Source organism: Anthonomus grandis, chromosome 11, assembly GCF_022605725.1.
Source record: "Anthonomus grandis grandis chromosome 11, icAntGran1.3, whole genome shotgun sequence".
Taxonomy (NCBI): domain Eukaryota; kingdom Metazoa; phylum Arthropoda; class Insecta; order Coleoptera; family Curculionidae; genus Anthonomus; species Anthonomus grandis.
Window position 1 is genome coordinate 30,233,352 of NC_065556.1, and position 20,095 is coordinate 30,253,446.

The 20,095-nt window shown below is 32.3% G+C and overlaps 1 long non-coding RNA gene across 1 annotated transcript; it reads left to right on the forward strand.

The window, feature by feature from the left end:
• Positions 1-15,805: 15,805 nt before the first annotated feature.
• Positions 15,806-19,365, forward strand: LOC126742533 (uncharacterized). Its single transcript, XR_007662592.1, has 2 exons — positions 15,806-15,936; positions 19,155-19,365. It is a non-coding gene; the product is annotated as an uncharacterized LOC126742533 (long non-coding RNA).
• Positions 19,366-20,095: the final 730 nt, after the last annotated feature.

Sequence of the window (20,095 nt, forward strand, 5' to 3'; positions counted from 1 at the left end):
CAAAAAGAAAATGGTTTTACTCCCAAAGTGTTTATTATAAGTCTCGCGGCTTATCTTATCAGTGATAATTAAATTGTATTATAAGTTATTAGCTACTATACTTGATAAGGCAATGCCATTTTTTTCTGTTGTTGGGTTTCTACAATCAAAAGTATTTTTGGAAATGAATATTTTGTAAATTCGTATTTTGACGTGATTTTTAATACGGGTCAAAATCTTAAGAATTATTTGAGTAAAACATTTAGAATAACAGGACTAAGATTTTCGAAATTGGCCATTTCTGATGGTTTTTCTTGAATCCTATATTTTCCTAAAAAAATGTATTAGCTCAAAAAAGCCTTTTGAATAGTCTCATTGGATTTAGAAGGTTTCAAATATGCTAAATTTATGTAAATTGTAAGAATTGAATACTTAGTTTTTTCACAATCACCCTTCAAACTTAAGGAATGTTTCTTAAATTTTGATTAAAAAAAATTGTAATTTTTCTAATGAAATAAGTAGCTTAAACTTGTCCCATAAGTCATAAAAAAATGGATTTTATTAGAACCTAAATAAAACTTTTGGAGCTACAGAACTCTGAAATTTTCGAAATTTTTTGGACTTCATATTTTCCAAAAAAATGCAGTACCTCGAGATATACAGAGTGTTTGGCGGAGGGTTAGCCAAACTTGGTGGGCATATAGATAGGCTCAGATAGAAGATATTTTATTAAAAAATTAAAAAATTACAAATTTTATTAAAACTGCGCTCCCCTGGCTCTAATACATGCCCTACGTCGTCGTCGCATTTCCACTGTCGTAAGACGAAGCCGCATCTCTTTTCTGATAGTTTGAAAAGCGGCATCGATTCTTTAAATGGTCAAATGAGGAGATCGTGACACATGCTATGGGATTGTTGTTGTGATAACAACAATATGTGCTACATATTGTTGTTGTCATTTGACATTTGTCGTGGTGTAATTTTTTAGCTTTCTTACGTACCCAAGTCGTTAATTTAGTATTGTATCGTATTTGTAGTTGTTATTGTTATTGTTAATACTGTTGTTATTGTTGCTGTTAATTGAGTTTTTATATTGCTTTTGTAACTTTCCTTATTTTCGTATCATTATCGCCATAATGGCTGCATACACTACCGAAGAATACGCCGATATTGTCTTTGCTTATGGAACAGCCAATGGTAATACGAGAGAAGCACAAAGAATTTATGAGGAGCAATACTCCAATAGGCGTGTGCCCCACTACAACACTTTTCGTCGATTAAGGGAAACAGGCAATTTAAATATTCAAGAACCGAGGATCAATCGGAGGCACTATGATGTTGCTGTAGATGAAAACGTAATTCACGCATTCGATGAGGATCCCACTATTATAGTACAAGGAAAGTAGCTACAGACCTGAACATTTCTACATGGAAAGCATGGTCAGTTGTCAAGGCAGAAGGAAGGCATCCTTTCCATTACAACCCAGTGCAAGGTAATTTGATACTACATCAACAACTTAATTTCACAATTTTTACTGGCATCGTGATACTCTATTCTAGGTCTTCTACAAGCCGACTATGAGCGACGGGTACAATTTTGCCGCTTTTGCTTCACGCAGACCTTGAAAATGGATACTATTTCAAAGCATCTTATGGACAGATGAACCAACATTTATATGTGCGGGGATATTTAACCAACATAATTTACATTATTGGGAAAATTAAAACGTAAATCCGCATTTAACCAGAGCCAAGTCTGTCCAAACAAGATTCAAGGTTAATGTTTGGACAGGTGTGATTGGGAGACACCTCATCGGTCGACACTACGGGTACTTGCCGAGAAACCTCAACGGAGACAATTACTTACATTTTTTACAAAATGATCTCCCACAATTTTTTTTCAAGTCTTCCAGAATAACGGGTGTCCTGCACACTATCGGGTCGCCGTTGGAGAATTTCTGGACAATACTTTTCCCAATTTGTGGATCGGAAGAGCAGGTCCCATCGCATCACCTTCACAGTCTCCTGATTTAATCCCTCTCGATTTTTACCTATGGGGACGTGCGAAAGAACTCGTGTACGAGGTAGAAATTGACAATCTAGACCACTTAATTCGAAGAATCAATGCCGCTTTTCTAACCGTCAGAGAAAAGATGCGACTATTTCAGTTCTTAAAAACATTCTTAAAAAAGTCCTATAAAACTCCTAAAACGCATTTTAACCCCTGAAAAAACCAAAATAGCCACCACCAAAAGAACCTATTAAACTTCATTGCTAAAGACGATTAAAGGTTGCTCCCATATAATTATATTAAAATAAAAAGATTTTTTCCAACTACACACATTTTTTATCTCTATTTTTTCTAAATTAAATACCTGACATCCGACATGATTTATTTCCCAAAGCGCCTAATCGTTTCCAACTACCAAGATAAGATCTGAATAAGTACATCCACAACTTAATAAACATTGAATAATAATAATAGAATTAAGTTAAGTAACTTTATCCTGTGACATTAATGAGCAATTTCGTATTCAACCGCCAATTGTTTCGGAATTATCAGTTCGTATATCGTGAATGTTCGCAGAACAAAATGACAAAACCGATTCGATCATACAATAAGTATATCGGTTGGTTGGTCCGTTTCAAAAGGGTAGTTTGGGTTTTTCCCAGTTATAAAGAACTCCGTAAGTTAAGCACTTTATGGCCGAGCTAATCCTTCTTTTATTTGAATTCAGTTTACGGCAGTACCTTCAATATTTAGTGTATAATTGACTACCAAAAAGGGGAAGGTGCCGCAAATGACCTAGTTTGGGTTTTTCCAAATTATTTCAAAATCAGAGTTATTAATATTATTAATGGGTTGGGCTGCTATTTGACGTCATAAAAAGAACGGCATATTTTACCGGGGTATTCAAAAGTTAATCAAGGAATACGTGGATGGTTTTTTATTATTATTGAATCAAATGTATTAACAACTTGTTTATAAATGGCATGTTTTTAAATCAGATGTGCTGTTGATGATTAAGAACATAACAACATTCTTTGAAGACGATTAATGTATAGGTTATAGAAATATAACTACGGGTAGATTTTTAATAAATTGTTACTCTTCAGATTCATCTCCTGAGATATTTTTTTCTAAAAACAACTTTAACTTATTTTTTTAATCAAAATACTGTGAACTATGGAATCAAAGGCTTGTTATGGGATTTTTAGTCCCGAGGGTTCGTAGGTCAAAGAAACCACTAATGTCGGGAAATCTCAGTTTATTCACCTCAGTTTTGGGTTTAGTTTTAACACCTTTTAATAATAAAAGCACTGACCCGGATTAAAACCTTTTAACGGAATCACGGAGTCAAAGGCGCCACACTTCTTTATTAAATGGTGACAAACGAAGGAATAATCATAAGACTACTCCAAGCAGAAATGTAAGCTTTAAAGAACTTCATACATTTTCACAAATAAAGAAAATATTTAAGACGCCCAATATTCTAATAGAACAAGCTATAGCAAAGGTAGAGGTCGTTCCGCTACAGGCTTTAGAAAGATCATGGAAAATCACAGTCTCCAAGAGTATAACCGAAGTAATCAATATGAATATTAAATATCAATTTCAACGGTTTTCAATATTATTTTCTTATAGGAGTTGATGCAGTTTGTCTGTAACCTAATTAATGAATTGCAGCAATTGATGTTTAATTTGAAAATCAATTTTAATGTCAACTAACGTCATTAAAAACAAGAATCATCGAAATAATTTTCTAGGCATTGAGGCAGTTTGTTTACGGCCTAGTTAAGTAATAAAAGTAATCAATGTGGTAGTTCAAAATCAATTTCAATACAAGTTGATAAAAGGGTTGACAAATCAATTTTATTGGCCTTTTAAAAAACAAGAAGCGATTAAAAAATTCATCATGATCGCCAAATATTCGCGAAACCAATTTGAACATTGTGAACATTGATCCGGTTTATTTACAGTTTAACATATTTAATAAGACATTATGAATATTAAATTTAAAATCAATTTTAATAACAATTAACGCCTTTAAAAAAAAGGAATTATTTTAAAAATGTCCTATTTTGTTTTTGCTGATGTAGTTTGTCTGAAAAAAAAGTTGTTTTTTAAATAATAAAAATCACAGCTAGTAAAACTTCTTTAATTAAGTTTAGATCCCTTAAAGGTGCATTTTATTAATAAAAAATTGGTAATTAGTTAAACTTTCTTTTCTAGTGAATTTAAAATATTTGTAGTCATTGATTTTTAATATTGACTTGTTGATTTAAATTAATTAAAACTGTATTAGTTGATAGAAATTTGTTTTGATTCCTGATATTATGAACGAAAACAGTTACTTCCTTTAATCAAAAATAAAATTTTTTGTGTTTAATTAATTAATCATTATTATGAAATTCTAAGATCAATCTTAATGTCAAATAAGGTCTTCCAAAAGGCAAAATCTAACTAACTAAGAACGCACTAAACATTTTATCATATCTTCCTTGACAAAACAAAATACAATAAATCAAAGTTGTTTAAATCAATTAAATGTATTTTTAAATTGCAAACTGACCCAATTTTGCATCCTTGCCTGATCTAGATATTAAACGGAGTGAGATGTACTAACTGTTGTACTGTTTTCAATTTCATCTTGTTCTTTTAAGAACATTAATAAATTTCCAGAAAATCTCATCAATTTATTAAATAATAAAAATTAACATCCTTTTAATATGTAAATCAATTTAACTTGGCGCCTTCCTTGACGTACTACTGATAAAATTACTATAAAAACGCCACTTATCATTCACTTATTTTAATTCTTAAGCTTATTATAATTGTTCTATTGATAACAATATTTGAAAATTAATAAAGTTCTATATATAACTTATATAATGGTTCATTTTTGTTCATTCAATTTTATATGTATGAAGAAATAACCCATCTTATATACCGTAAAGTGGTAATATACATATAAACCATAAATATTAATAAAGTATATCAAAATAAACAAATAAAACTAATAATGATACTAATAGTCTCAAGTGACAGGAAATTATAAATTTAACCGAATACTAACGTTCCAATAATATTTGGTACATTATGTCAACAAGGAATATGTGTATAAACAAATTGTGTTTGTTTCTGGATTTTATCAATATCAAAAAGGTTATGCACGAGTGGCAATAAACCGCGAAAAAAAAAATGATTTATTGAGTTATTTGTCGTCGAACACTCATAATAGTTAAGTTAAGCTGCAATAAAGTGAATATATGAAAATGAGCATATATACTGGACGTTCTAGCAAGGTCCTAATTAGGTAATTATTGCTCTAATAAACACAAATCGAATCTGTCTGGTAAACATACATATTTCACACTATTGGCGTCTAAGCTTACAAAATTTTATAGCAAGCGTATTGTGACATTATTACATATAAAGCTGATATGATAGATGCAATTTCTTAAGAACGATGATACAGTTTAAAGTGCGTTTCTTAATAAGTAGAATGATGGCTTCAATAATAATTAATAATATTTACAGCTATTTCAATTACAGGTGTAATAAGGGTTAAGTAGGTAGCAAATCCGTGCCCCTGCTATAAATATTATGACGAGTTTAGCCCATCGAGGGTATTTCAAGAATTTTGAACCATCTGGAAATTCCAAACCGGGCGTGGCCCTTTTATCACCGGCAGGTTAGACGTCAAGTCAAATTTTTAAAAAATTAATGAGGAAATAAATCCAAGATATAATGGAACAATTACTATTTGATGATCATGAGGCCTTTTTGACCTTTTTGAAATGGTCCCTTTTCTGAGATGAACAACTTATTTTGTAATAAGCAGCTAGGTTTTAGAAACAATAAATATATACTTCGTTGGCAATAAATACTTATTAGAGTTTGTAGTGCCTGGACTGAAGTGTAAACTGAAGACCTATTTTTTTTTTAATATTGTTAAACCATTTATCATACTATAACAATATTGGCTACGACGCAAATATCAGCTATGCTTTTGGAATTTAAATAGTTCTGATGACTCTTTAGTGCTCCTTAGGCCCTATTGCAATCAACTTTGTCCTTGAACCGTCAACAACTCATAAAATTTACTACTACTGACTTTTAAAGATAAAAATATTCACCTATAATAATAAATAGGGTCTGTTCCACCATAAAAATTCCCCCTCCCCGTTAATCAAAAGTCAATAGTGGCGCAATAACTGCCTGTACCCCACAGATCCCTTATTAGCTAAAAATTTGATGCGTAAGCACGTACACGACCCGTTTAAACCCACCCTTAAACGAAATATTTATTATAACGTAGAGTTCCCTAAAGCCATACCGCTCGCTCGGTCGGTAGCAGGTTAAGCTCGGCCTTTCTTCAAATCTCATGCACAACCGATCATTCATAAGTTTACTTAAATGTTATCAATGAACGGCAAAAGGAAGCCGATAGTACTACAGGTAGCATCTTGACCACCTGTACATATCGCCGGAATAGAGGGTGGATAATGTGCCAAAAAGAAATTGATTGTTTTGCCTCTTCTTCTCTATGGAAAAAATCCATATATTTGAATCAGCAATAACGATTTGGATTTTGAAATATTTCTGGTCTAAACTAACGGTATTGATTGTACTTGAAAATTTAGCATATTTCTTGGCCTAAGGTAGCAATATTAATTTTTTTTCGAACACACCCCTGAATTTTAAATGAATTTAGACATAACTTTTGGGATGCACTGTATATCATATCGATATCATGGACTACCAAACTTAATGTATGCTTATTAAGTTTTTTTTATTATTCCCTCATATTGCCAATCAGCAACATAGTAGAGAGTTTTTGGTGCTCACCACAAGATCCTGAACTTTATTTACTGAATTTTATAACTTTTACCAGTTACTCTTATGATGGTTTTCTTCCATGAGACATTGTGAAGGTTTTTGCTTTAAGGGGTAATAAAGTAAGTGGCACAAAAAACACCAAAAACCCTAGGACTCGAAGCGAAAAATCCTTCTAAATCTAATATTTACCTTTCATCATATCCTTGTAGCCAGTTTTGTTATGACGATGACATATCGATATGCAAACGAACAGATGAGCCTCTCACATCTTAAGTTATTTTATCACGGGTACGATTGTTGTTATTAAACAAATAATTAGTCGAATCATCGGCGAGCACTTATACGGTTTGTTTGTTATACAAACGATTTGGCAATTTATACGAATTCCTTGCTCTGAGTGAGTGCACTAATAATACGTTTTCTTCAATATCATCCTTTTATATGTATTGCATGTTGTATGTTGTTAACTCTATATACATATGGGGCTTTTGCATTTTATCACGTCAGTTATTTCAATGCACTTCGGCCGTAACGAATTCAGGATTACTCGATTTTGTTGTGTAAAGCAAATGGAAGCGTCATGAAGATATACCCTTTCATATATATAGCATTTTGCTTTACAATTGAATAGTTGTGCGAGAATTCAATACATTTGTTACTCTCTATAATAAAAGGGCTGTGACGTGTATTAGGCACTCAATATCAAATCGATTATCACATTAACTAATGTCCTTCATAGAGCATACACGATCGATTTATATTTAGAAATGTCGTAAACTCAATTAGTTCGTCTTAATTGGCGGGATCTAATGAGTCAAGTGAGCCTCCACGTCAGACTGCCTGGCATTTTCCGTTCATTTCCCAAGAACGATTCTATTGAATTTCACGGTTAGTTGCAATATGGCCTTGAAACCGAGTTTATTTTTTCAATAGAAAGATGACGCAAGGCATGATTCTCTATGTGGTGTCATACATCAAAACTTGACAAGAGTAACGAATTAATTAATCGCCATGAAGGTGTGGTTAAAATAAAAAGGAAATCTCGGCTGGAATTCTTGAAATTTTTAGTGCAAGGCCAAAACTGACTCATTTGACAGATTACTATTGTCTTCTTCTGCATCATCACTATTTGACAACTATATTTTCTTCAATATCATACTTGGATTCCAACTGAATCAACAATCAAAATTACCTATCGTATAATACCTAAATTCATGACAGATTTGACATATGGCAGTTTTGCCAAAACAGAGGATTTTTTTCAACAATTTTACTCTTAAACATTTATGTACCTTCCTTAACCGCCTCTTTAAGTTTCTGACAGTTTTCACGTAGGACAGTTCAAGTTTTGGCAGTGTTGCTAAATAAGGGGTAGTTTTCCAAAAATAAGAAATTTTTGTTTTAATTATTATTGTTTTATTATTGTTTAAATTTAGGTATAAGTCACTTATCAAAGGTTTAAGCTGTTTTCACTGTAAAACATTACAAACCTACCTAAACATCGTAAGTGTGACATAACAATTTACTTTATGACAATTAAAGTTTACACATTCCTTGACATTTATGGTACATATTTAACAATGTTGTAGGACTAAAGTTTTTCATTTCACATTCTTACGTTTTCATTGCTTGCCTTTGTAAGCCTTTTCTCAGAAATTAGTGCTTTTTTTTGGAAGTTGTTAATCATGCAAGGCATGGGTCTCTATATGGTGTCATACATTGGCAAGAATGACGAATTAATTAATTGTGTGTCGTGTAGTTAAAAAATAAGAGAAATCCCCGATAAAGTTCCTGAAATTTTAGTGCAAAGGGACAAAATTGACTCATTTAACGGATTACTACTATTTTCATCTCCAGCATCATAATTTCACAAATACATTTTCTGCACTCCGATTCATTCAACAGTCAGAATTCCTTACATCAAATAAATCAATATTAATACTAACAATTAATCATACAGTGAGGTTGATAACCGGCAAATAATAAAATTAGACGGTGTCGTCTGGAATGGTGTTTTCAGACGTGAAGAATTAATGAGGGAGCATTCTTTCGCTGCGTTTAAGGTGTGAACAAGGGCGATCTTTTACACCTTTATTGCATCCTTGCGTCTTCCACATTGTCAACCTGTTGGGACAAGAGGCCAAATGAGTTAAGGACAGGGGCGGAGTGGATTTCATGTTTTACTGAATATTGTGACGGTCATCCTTGATTTCTCATTAGAGCGCTATAATACCAAAGCAGTCTTTTTGAGTCTTGAATTGCAGATGATACTATAGCATACCAGTTTATTTACTGATTGATCTGCTATTTATAGATTTTATGGAAATTGACTTTCTTAAAGTCCATCTCTGTGTATCATCATCATCATCGATGGACCGGCATTGGAGCTCCCCCTAGAAGATCGTTCTCGCGCCAGGTACCTCTCGGTTTCTTTTTTACGTTAGACGGCCTGTCTCTGGTTTAATTTAAAGATTGTAAATAGGTGTCCCCGTGGTGATGACTGAAATTAAAAAATACCGACTCGAGAGATTTAGAAAGATTTACTAATTAGAGTAGAAGAATTGCGAATCGGAGCTAGTCAATTCTGTGTTTCTTGTCTTCTTTTCTCCTTTGTACAAACCAGAGAGTCTCATTCTTTCTTGCAGTCATTGTGCTCTCTGTACTCCCATTTGCCTTCTTATTAGTTGAGGCAATTGGAGACTCAATAAAGAGAAGTGAACAAAAATTATGAAGAATGAAGAATAATAAAGAATGATGACTTTTTTTTTAATTATTAGGCAAACTGAAAGAAACACATTATTTGCGAAAGATCTAGATACCATCTTAGTCTCAGATAAATAATTTATTTATTCCGGGCTCTTGAAACTAAAATTGCTCCATTTTCTTTCTTGTTCAAATTCATTTTTGGATTTTCTTGTCTCCTTTTCCTTTTTTTTCCTTATTTTCTTATTCAATAATTGAAACAGACTTTTCAATACCCACATACCCACTGGACTAATACAACTTCTTATTAAATATAAAAATAATTTTTCTCTTTGTCAAGTATCGTTCTCTCTCTCTTTTTATAGCAAGAGAGTTGGTCAAAATCCAAAGACCAAGATAGAAATGAACAGCCGATATAGAAAAAAGGTGGAAAATTGAATGAACATGCTTATAGCCGTATCTCTTTTAAGTACATCAAAGAAAGAACTGGACTTGAAGAGAAGAATAGACCAGGTATACCCATCACTGTTTTATCTTCTAATCAACGTTAAACCTTGTCCTTGGCATCGTGGTCTCTCTTTCTCGATTTTCATTAATTCCTCTTATCTTCTTCTTTCTCCTCTTTCGACTAAAGTCAGTTGCAATTACTGGTAGATAAATTATGATTCAACGTACGGCTTTTCTTATCTTTAGACCTACCCAGGAGCAACCGGGTGACGTACTTTATTGTGTGCAATCAAAAGCTTTCTTAAAGTGACAAAATATGACTTCAGATGTTAAACACTAACTAATACAAAAATGGGCTTTTTTTACAATTATATAAGTTCATTAATAAAAACCGAAATAATTAATTTTTCTTTGCAAAACTATCGTAAAAAAGTGTTCGGTTCCCACAGAATGTACCCATGATAAAACACAATTAATTTGCATGTCTTGAATATTTTATAAGGTAATTTTTCAATTGGTAAAAGTGGTTGCGACATTGATAATTACAGTTTTATTAGCCGGTTCGCTAATTAGATGCGTAGTTAATGTGTCGCATTTCGTTGTTATTTACCCGTACCGCGATAATATAATATAACTCTTTTACCATATACAATTGATTAAAGTATACGAAAATACGTCTGGCAAAAATGCAAATGCGCCTTAATATTTACAACCACCATTGACATCATTTTTATTAATACCTAGCGATAGATTATCAACCTTGACATTGATCTATCTTTTCTCAATAAATCGACCAATTGGACCGCGTCCAGCGAGAAACTTTTTCGAATTTAATAATGCGCGGAATCGTCTGACTCACGCTCACGTTTATTAATTAAATAATCGAAACATGTAGTCTCCCAGATGTTCACACAGTTGACACAAACAGAAATTGGTATGTGCTTTACTCCAACTTGCATCATCTCCCCGTATAGACTTATAATTAATTAGGAAATTGAAAATGACTCACGTTCACACCCCTTATCTCGACAAAATAAGTGTTTTTCAAAAGGCAGGTGTGAATGACAATGAGGGGTTTGACACCCCCCGCAAGAATGCGTTCTACCGTACGTAAATTTCGTATTGTACCCGTCGAATTCCTCAGTTACTATTTTTCTTCAGAATTCCTAACAAAGAACAGGACGTATTGAATGAAGCCCTGGCGCCAGACTGTCCCGTCTTTTGTCAAGAACCGCCATTCATCTGAAGGGTGGATTTTTTTCTTCAAGGAACTCATTGCGTTCTAGTAAAATACATAATTCTACTATACACAATAAACTTTTCATTGAGCATACTAATAACCGTATTCAGGTGTTTCCAACATCGTAAATTACGATTCTTGTCCACTGGTAATGAGTAATGTAGGACACACATTGTCTTCTAATATCAGGACGTGATCCGAATGAATATTCACCTCTAATAGATCTGTTTGAGGTATTTGTCATGCCTGGGCATGTATTATTCAAGAAAAGAATGAAAAAGGATAAGGAAGAGAGAGAAAGAGAATACAGATCAAGTAGTAAAGCATTCTTGGTAAAGTGAGAAAGATTTTTTTATATTTATTAAATGGTCCACTGGGTTTTAAGGTAAACGCATCCATTGTCCGTCATTCATTTCTTTAAGGGGTTATAAATGACAATAGAGACGTCGTTCATTTGACCTTATCAACATCCCCCAAAAAAAATTCTTAAATATTATAGATTACGTTTCATTCATAATTCATAACATTTTAAAAGTTGAAATTCAAGATCTTCGTAATTTATCCTCCATTGTACCCTTCAAATTTTGATGTTACGTAACGGGCTTGCAATGACCAACTTTGAAAAATGACGTCAAGGTCAGAGCATCTGATGTCACAGTTAATGTAGATCAAAAGTATCTTTACTCAACGTTTATTTTTACTTAAGTACTTAAATTATAAATATTTAGTAGTTTTTTTAAGCTTTTTATTTATTTGAGGTTGATTTGCCCTTGTCCAGGTCAAGCAAAAAAACTCTTAAATCCCTTTTTATACTTAAAATTTGTTGCCCTTTCTGATTCTGACGTCCAAAATAGAAAGTTCTATTGAAAAAAAAATGCCTTGACTTTCGCATGACCTTTCAATGAATCGTCAAGGTCAAATTTACGTAAAGGTAACTTTTCCAGTTTTTACAGAGTTCTTTGCATAGCATAATCAGAATGGAACACCTTGTATTATACAAAAATAGAGGCTAAAGGGTGTTGAGAACAAAAAAATAGTTTTTACAAAAAATGCATTGTTTTAAACTTCAAAATATGCTCATAAAGAGAAAAATTGCTTATATTAAAATTTAAAAATGTGTATACTTGTTTTATACATAATTTGACTTTTTGAACATTTTTTAACATAAATACAATGTTGAGAAAAAAAGATTTTTTTTTGAAAAAAAAAGGGTTCTTTTGAGGTCCAGGTATATAGTACGTCCTATAAGAACCTTAATTATGCGATTTTTCTCACCTTCGCAAGTGCATTAATGCGATAAACAATCTTAAAAATCACATAATAACCCAAATGATATCGCAACGATAAGATTACTATAGACCAAAACAACAATTTTGCACTAATATCGTGTTACTAGGCTAAAACGACTATTAAATTCCAGTCAAATATAATAGGAAAACATATACAATATCTATTTTTACTAAGTAGATTATGTAAATGTGAAAATTCCAAACTTGATTGTAGGTTTGAGTGGTTAAATTATTCTCAATTGGTTACATTAATCGAAGTATGATTTTATTAAGGATATATGGTTTACTCCAAAAGTGTTAACATATTAATTTAATAACCACAAAAGTAATTAAAGCAGACAGTTTAATTAATCTTGCTAAACATATCAAATATAAATTTAAAAATAGTTTTTTTTTTTAATTAATACAATTTAGGGCGTAGTTGTTATTAATAAAAAAACCCTATTAAATCACTGCATAATCAATATAAATAAATAACAATGACATCATGGTAAAAATGTGCATCAAGCAGCACGTTGCAACTTTTATCCTCTCTTTGATTTAATGATCTCAAATCGCTTTTGATTTATACTTGTAATTTGTTTTTTTTTTTTAAATTGGTACCTACGCTTTGGCTTCAGGCGATATATCTCAATTAAGAAATTGATATTGCTTAATTAAATGTTATAAAAGCTATTTTTATTTAATCGTAGGATAATAATAGAAGCGCTTTAGGAAGGTTATAGGTTTTATTTCTGTAATTTTATCTATTTTTCATAATGTCGCTACAGATTTTAGTGGAATGATGCTTATAGTGTCTAAGAGGAAAATTGTTTAAATAAAAGTTGATCACTTGAAAAATAAATGTTAGGTCTACGTTTCATGCAGTGGGAGAAAACCATGATAAACCTTTAATCAAATTTTATTTTCTCTTGGTCGAAGCATTCTTAATTCATGTGCAGTTCGGACATGAAAAACTCAATTCAAAAAAGGGATATTAAAGCGCCATAACTCACGTGTCTCTAAGGAAATATGAAATGTAAGGATAAAGCACCGGGGCGGGGCGCCTTAGAAGACGGGAGCGTTTTCTGCTATTCCTAGATCCTACTCCCTTTTAATATTTTACGAGTCAAAGCGCCTCTGCTATCAAAATTTATATCACTTTCGGGATGTACGAGGGCGGTTTTGTTTTATTTACAGACAGCAGATAAATTCATGATCAAGTTAAAAAGATATTCATCACACGTACTACCTTCATGCAAATAATTTCTTACTCTCAAGTTTAAATTATCTCATTCCCGAGCCAAAAAAATGAGAAGAATGCCAGAGAAAGCAATATAATAATGCAAATATCCCAGTCTGCACCATAACGAACCCATTATTCACGGTTTTCCAAGAATAGCGCACACCATATAAACTGGCGGCCACAGATAAATATCTCATATAATAGAAGACCATAGTATGCTAATCTAAATATACCATTCGTTATATGGGCAGCCCTGACTTTGTACGATTAATATCCGAACGTGTTCTCTATACCACAACACCTTGTATAATGTATTTGTATGCATACAGGAAAGTTAATAATGTAATAATTCACGAGAGGCGCCTGGTTTGTACTATGCACTTTTTGTCAGTTAGGTGCAAACGACCAAGGATTGCCACTTTGAATTACATGATGGGAACTTTTCTCTCAGCTCACAGATTTTCCATAAAAAAAAATTATTTATAAGTGATTTCTTATAAATCATAGAAATCAGGTGTGGAGTACTTTTTATTTTGTTTTTATGGATGTTTCACTTTTTTTTTGGGCGTTATTATGACAAATAAATAATTTTTATTGCCTTTTTATGAGTAATGCGTAACAAAGATTTTTTTTTAATCGGACCATTTTTCAAAATCTTTATTTTTCCAGGCAGTTTTGGCCAAAAATCAACAATAGCTTTCCTGTGCATTTTTGCAAAATTATGTAAAATACTTTTTTTTTATAGCTTAAAAGCGCATTCACTGCACAAATAAAAACAATTTAGTTCACATACTTTTCGACAAAAATTGCTTTTTTTATTAAAAAATTAACGCTATTTTCTCCCACTTCATAAAGGATAAAAAAATAATTTATTTTTCCAGTGATAGCTCTTATTATTCCGACAAACTTTTATTAAAATAATTTTTCTCTCAGACCCATATATGTATACGTTGGTTATGACGACAAGACTTTTGTCTTATTAGTTAAAATTTCTGTTTTATTTGCCTTAAGGCAAATCTTGCAACCAATAAGAAAAGGGTTTCATAACTTCATGGCATCGGATGTGTGTAAATCTACCCTCAGTTTGCAATAAGGTCAATTGTCAAATTCAAGTAAAAATATACCTTAATTTGGCAGCACGTCAACATCATCAAATATTATAATTTATTTTGTCAAGTTTGTCATAGAAGTAAAGGAGAGTACACACATAAGGTCTTAAGGTAAGTAAAGTATACATGTTTGTCATGTATGATGATGTTTAACGTTGTCAATGTCACCACAAGACTTTTGCCTCTTATTAGGGTGAATTATTGCCTAAAATATACATCCTGTGTCCATAAAATACTTAAATACAGGCCCAAAAAGGAATGTTTATAAAAAAATCCTTTTTTTTCGGGAAAAATCTTAGGTGTTCATATTTAGGGTCTGAAAATAAGCATACATTTGTCGCTTATAAGGCCCATGTTTAATTATAATATGCTTTCTAAACTGGTAATATTTCTACATAGGGCTAAAAAATTAATTTCTAAAACACAAGAAATTTAATTAACGCGGAATAAAAGTTGATTTGGTAGCACTGCGAATATATCAATTATTGTCATACTTTATACTGTAGAAAACTTTTCATAAAAGTAAACGTGTGTACTCTCCTAGGTCCTAAGATAGATATACGCGTTTGCTAAAAGCGACCTTAATTTTTGGATATAAAACCTGAGGTTGGCAACATTACCTAGACGTTTAATGTCATACTTCAAAATTGTCATAAATGTAAAGAGGTGTACACACTTAGGGTCTTAAAGAAAGTATAGATGCTTAACATAATGACAATACTATTTATTCGCTATAAGAGCCAATAATTAATTATAATTAAAGCCAGTGTTGTTCGATGTTAAAACGGTTTTTTTTTTCAAGAAATATTATTTCTAAATAAAGGAAGAAAGAAAAGATTTTGATTTTGAAAAAAGATTGCTGAGAAATTTAATACCGATTGCATTGAAAATAAAAAAATGTCAATGTCAAGTGTCACGCCTTGGCTAAAAGATGATTGATACTTCATTGTTCTCAAATTTCATTCACCAATCACGGTCTGAACATATCTAATCTTATGTAATAGAACTCCTTGACTGAAGATATTGCCCGAGAACGTTGTAAGGGCGCGCCATCGCGACGCTTCAAAAGAGAAAAACGCTTTACCGTGATGCTAGTGATGGTAAGTAATAATGCTCAGACAGGAATCATTCTTTCGTTTACACGATTTAAACGCGAAAGCAAACAAATCCCGTACTGGATATATATCCTCATTGCAATAACGCTCGCTTTCTGTATATTTATTCATAGGGAAGTTTATGTGAATGCAGGCGCCATCGACGGCAGCGCCAACGTTATTTGCGATCCATTTGCATTTGGGTCGGTTTGATTTAGTAATTGATTGGATAATTGAGAAATGTCCTTATTTTTCATGAATCAAATATCTGGATAAAATTGCGAATTTTGGATGGTTCCCACAGTTTAATGCACGAAATAAGTTTTTCAAAAATTTCAATTAAAATGCCATCGAATTTATTTCTATGAATAAATGGATCGCCTTCGAAAATAACTCATCAAGTCACGTCAGTTTAAGCGTTAGTGGAAGGAAATTGAACGGCATACCGGCACGTTAAAATAACATAAGCTGCGAAATCAATTTTTAATCGAATCTGCGTGCATCGTACGCCCCTGGAACTGCGAATAACTTCACCGGATGTAAATATCTACACTGGAATGTACTGTAAACAAATAGAATCATATAAATATAAGTGAGTAACGCGTTGTGACGCAAATATGGCGAGTATTATACGCTGGAATTATATAATGCGCAAAGCATTGGTAGGTTTGGAATTTGTAGATATCTTGGCAACGTTGCGCCGGCAATTTAGATATTTTCGGAAAAACTGACAGCGGATTTTATGGGTTATTTGCTTTTCATCTCTCGTAAATTCATTTTTAACATATATACTAATTGCCTCCGATGGTGTTTGTTTTAAAAGGCGGCACCTAAGAGTTTAGTCTAGACCTCTTAAATTCGTCTAGTGCCTTAACGTTCGTATACGTGAAATACACCGTAAATTTTTCACGTAATAAAATCGCTAAAAACGTCAATTTTATTACTTAAAACACCGCGTTATCGCTCCTAAATGTGATTATTTTTAAATAATAGAATTACGGATTTTAGGTCAAAATAATCAAATTTTTGCGAAAAGGACGGCGCCGCGGCCCGTGCGACAATCGAAAATTAAAATTTTTACTTTCTTTTGCTCCTCGGTACTTTTCAGTAACCAAAAACGATAATTTATAGTCTTCGCTTCTCTGTTACTTTTTCTTCTTGCAATTGTTATACTGCAATCCGTATATAAATAACACCTTTAGCTAAGATTTAGTATCGGCAAAGCGATAAAAAAGCATCATCTTAATACTCTGTTCAAGAAGATCGTCATTATTTTTTATCGAAGGATTAAGTAATGTTTATTGTCCATCGTCACCTATCTACGTATACGCATCACCTTAAGACCCTGTGTGTACACCCCGTTACATTCATGATAGTTTTGGCATTTAGGAATACTGGCTTCTCTTATATTACTTATTATTGATAGATGATAGTTGTGACATTTGCCCATACAATCCTATCAAAGGAACATATTCTTAAGTCAAAGGGAGAAATTTGACTAGTATAAATATTTCTTGAAAAAGAAAAAACTAACTTTGTAAGCATTTGGCCATCCTGGCTTCTCGTATCGTAATGATATTTAAAAGATATGACCGTTGTGACATTTGCGCATATGATAATATTAAAGAAGCTTATGCGTGCCATGGCAAATTTGATGATTATGATTAACTACGTGATTAGGTGTGAGAGTTGAAATTTATGACGTAATATACATGTAAGAAGAACTAGTCTGGAGAAACAAACTGCGACGTCGTTACATCAAATTCTTCGTATAATCTACATATAATTTTGTAAAGAAATCTTTTTTTTTCTCCCGTTGACCAGGATTAACATTTCTTGAAAAAAAAAACATAGGCAACATATTTACCAATTACCTCACCTTATTAAGTGTTGACAGTTGACAATTGTAACATATGCCTATATGATACTGTCAAAGAACATATTCTTGACAAAGGAAACTTGGACGGTAGAAACTGAATATTGGAATGGATAGAATACTCAGTTCTTTTAACATAAAAACTCGTCTGAAAGCCAAGAATCAATGACAATTGCTATTAAATGAAATTTTTCATTCCTAGGGACGTTAATTAGTTAAGAACAGTGCCATCTCAAAATGATTCTAGGTGTACCCGTACAATGAAATGTGGTAAAAATTGAAAAAATGGACCTTTTACATTGGCATGAAAACTCATTCGAGACCCAAGAATCATTGATGATTACTATGAAATGCAAATCCTCGTCTCTAGTGAGTCCAACTATGCAAAAGCGCAACATTTAAAGATGATCCAGGGCGTAACTGGATAATGAAATGCGATAACAACAAACTCAAATCATGGACTTGATACCACAGATCCATTTGGAACCTAAAACTCCTAATTAATAAAGAACATTTTATGTTTGAAATTGCAAAAAAGAAATCCATTAAGTGCCATATCAAATTTATGTTCATGCCGCATAATCCAACTGATTTAATTAAAAAAGTCTCGTCTCGCAAATTTCCGCCTTAACTTTATGAATAGCGAAATTACATTAGGATAAGATGCTTGCGGGAACGGAACGCTTATATAGCAACTTATTAACTCATTAGAAAGTTTATACGGATTCTGACATTACACGAGATTACTTCCTGGGGTTTCGAGGGGTATATGCCGGAAAATTGTCCCGGTTACACATAATAAAACCGAAATATTCTTTTTTTTTTCGCTTATTGTTTATATATATAATAAATCAAAATTAGAATCTAACAAAATTGTTATCGCGTAAAGGTGAACATTGTAATCTCGAGGAACATTAGCGGCACATTATTACCACTTAGTGTTAGGCCTGATCGAAATACGTTATTTGATAGTGATGCCGTCGCAATTAAGGAAGTACTAAATACTATTTAAGGTGTAACTAAATTGACTCCGGTATTTCGATGTATGTCTGTCTATATCTGTTGGAAAAAGAATTATTGCATTAAGAGTTTTTCAAGAGGAAGAAGAAGAATAAGGCATTATAATTTGGTTCAAATTTTTTTGGCAAATTGTTGCTTTTGAGGATTCTCCAAATCTTTAAGTCCAATTTATTCATGAATATACTTCATTAGCAAGATTTGCCAAAAGCAACGTTGCAATGTGACTAAAATAGTTAAAATTTACAAAACAATATTGAAAATACCTTATTACTAACATGGAAAAACATATGTCCTAAACAATTTCATGCTAATAATTATTTCCTTTAAGGATTTTTCATCTGGTCAAACCGGCAACATCCACAATACTCCTGCAAATTGTATCTCGAAATGAAGAGTGTTCTTGGAGAAGATCTTCAGTAGGATAATTTTACTGAAATCAACTGAACTGTGAAGAGGATATCTTGGATGTGTTGTAATCTTGAGCTCTATATAAAGGTTTGATATTTGTAAGAAAAAGAAAATTAAAGGTGAAGTACTCAGCTAGAGTTATCAGAGGTCAAAAAATATAGAAATCGTAATAATTAAAAGAGCTTGAGCTCGTCTCATCCTTCTTTAAATTAAGTGAAGAATTTCCTTGCAAAACATCCAAACTTTTCGAATGAACTTTTAGCTGGTCACATTCGTGGGCATGGAACTTCATTGGAGTTTATTGGTGTTAGTGACAATAATCAGAAATTCACTTGATGGATTTCTTGAGCATCATCAAGAGTTATCAGAGGCCAAAGACCTTGGAAATGTTGATTAGTCAACTCGGTTTCACGTTCTTGGACTAGGTGTAAAGCTTGACCTTTTTCATTCTTCTCTGAAGAAAATAATGAATTTCTTCTCAGAGCACATATGTTTTTTACATTTTTACTTAAAAATCTCGTATCGTACAAACAAAAGGCAGAGATTCAAATTTATTTAGGGAGGATATTAGAATTAAAAAAAAAATTTAAAAGCATCTAAAAGTAAAAAAATGTAAAAATCTTTTCTGAAGTTGCCAATACGTCAAAAATAGTCAAAGTTTTAATGACTTTTTTCACAATTATAAAATAAATCATCGTTGAGCACGAATTAATAAATTATTTGTTTATTTAATGATCGTGCAATACACGTAATTGTTTATTTAGAAACCAGTGAGACACCGCATATTAACTCGACAAAGTGAATTTATGTTGAGGGTGTGTTTTAACATCTATTTGTTTTCAAAATATTTACCTTTCGACC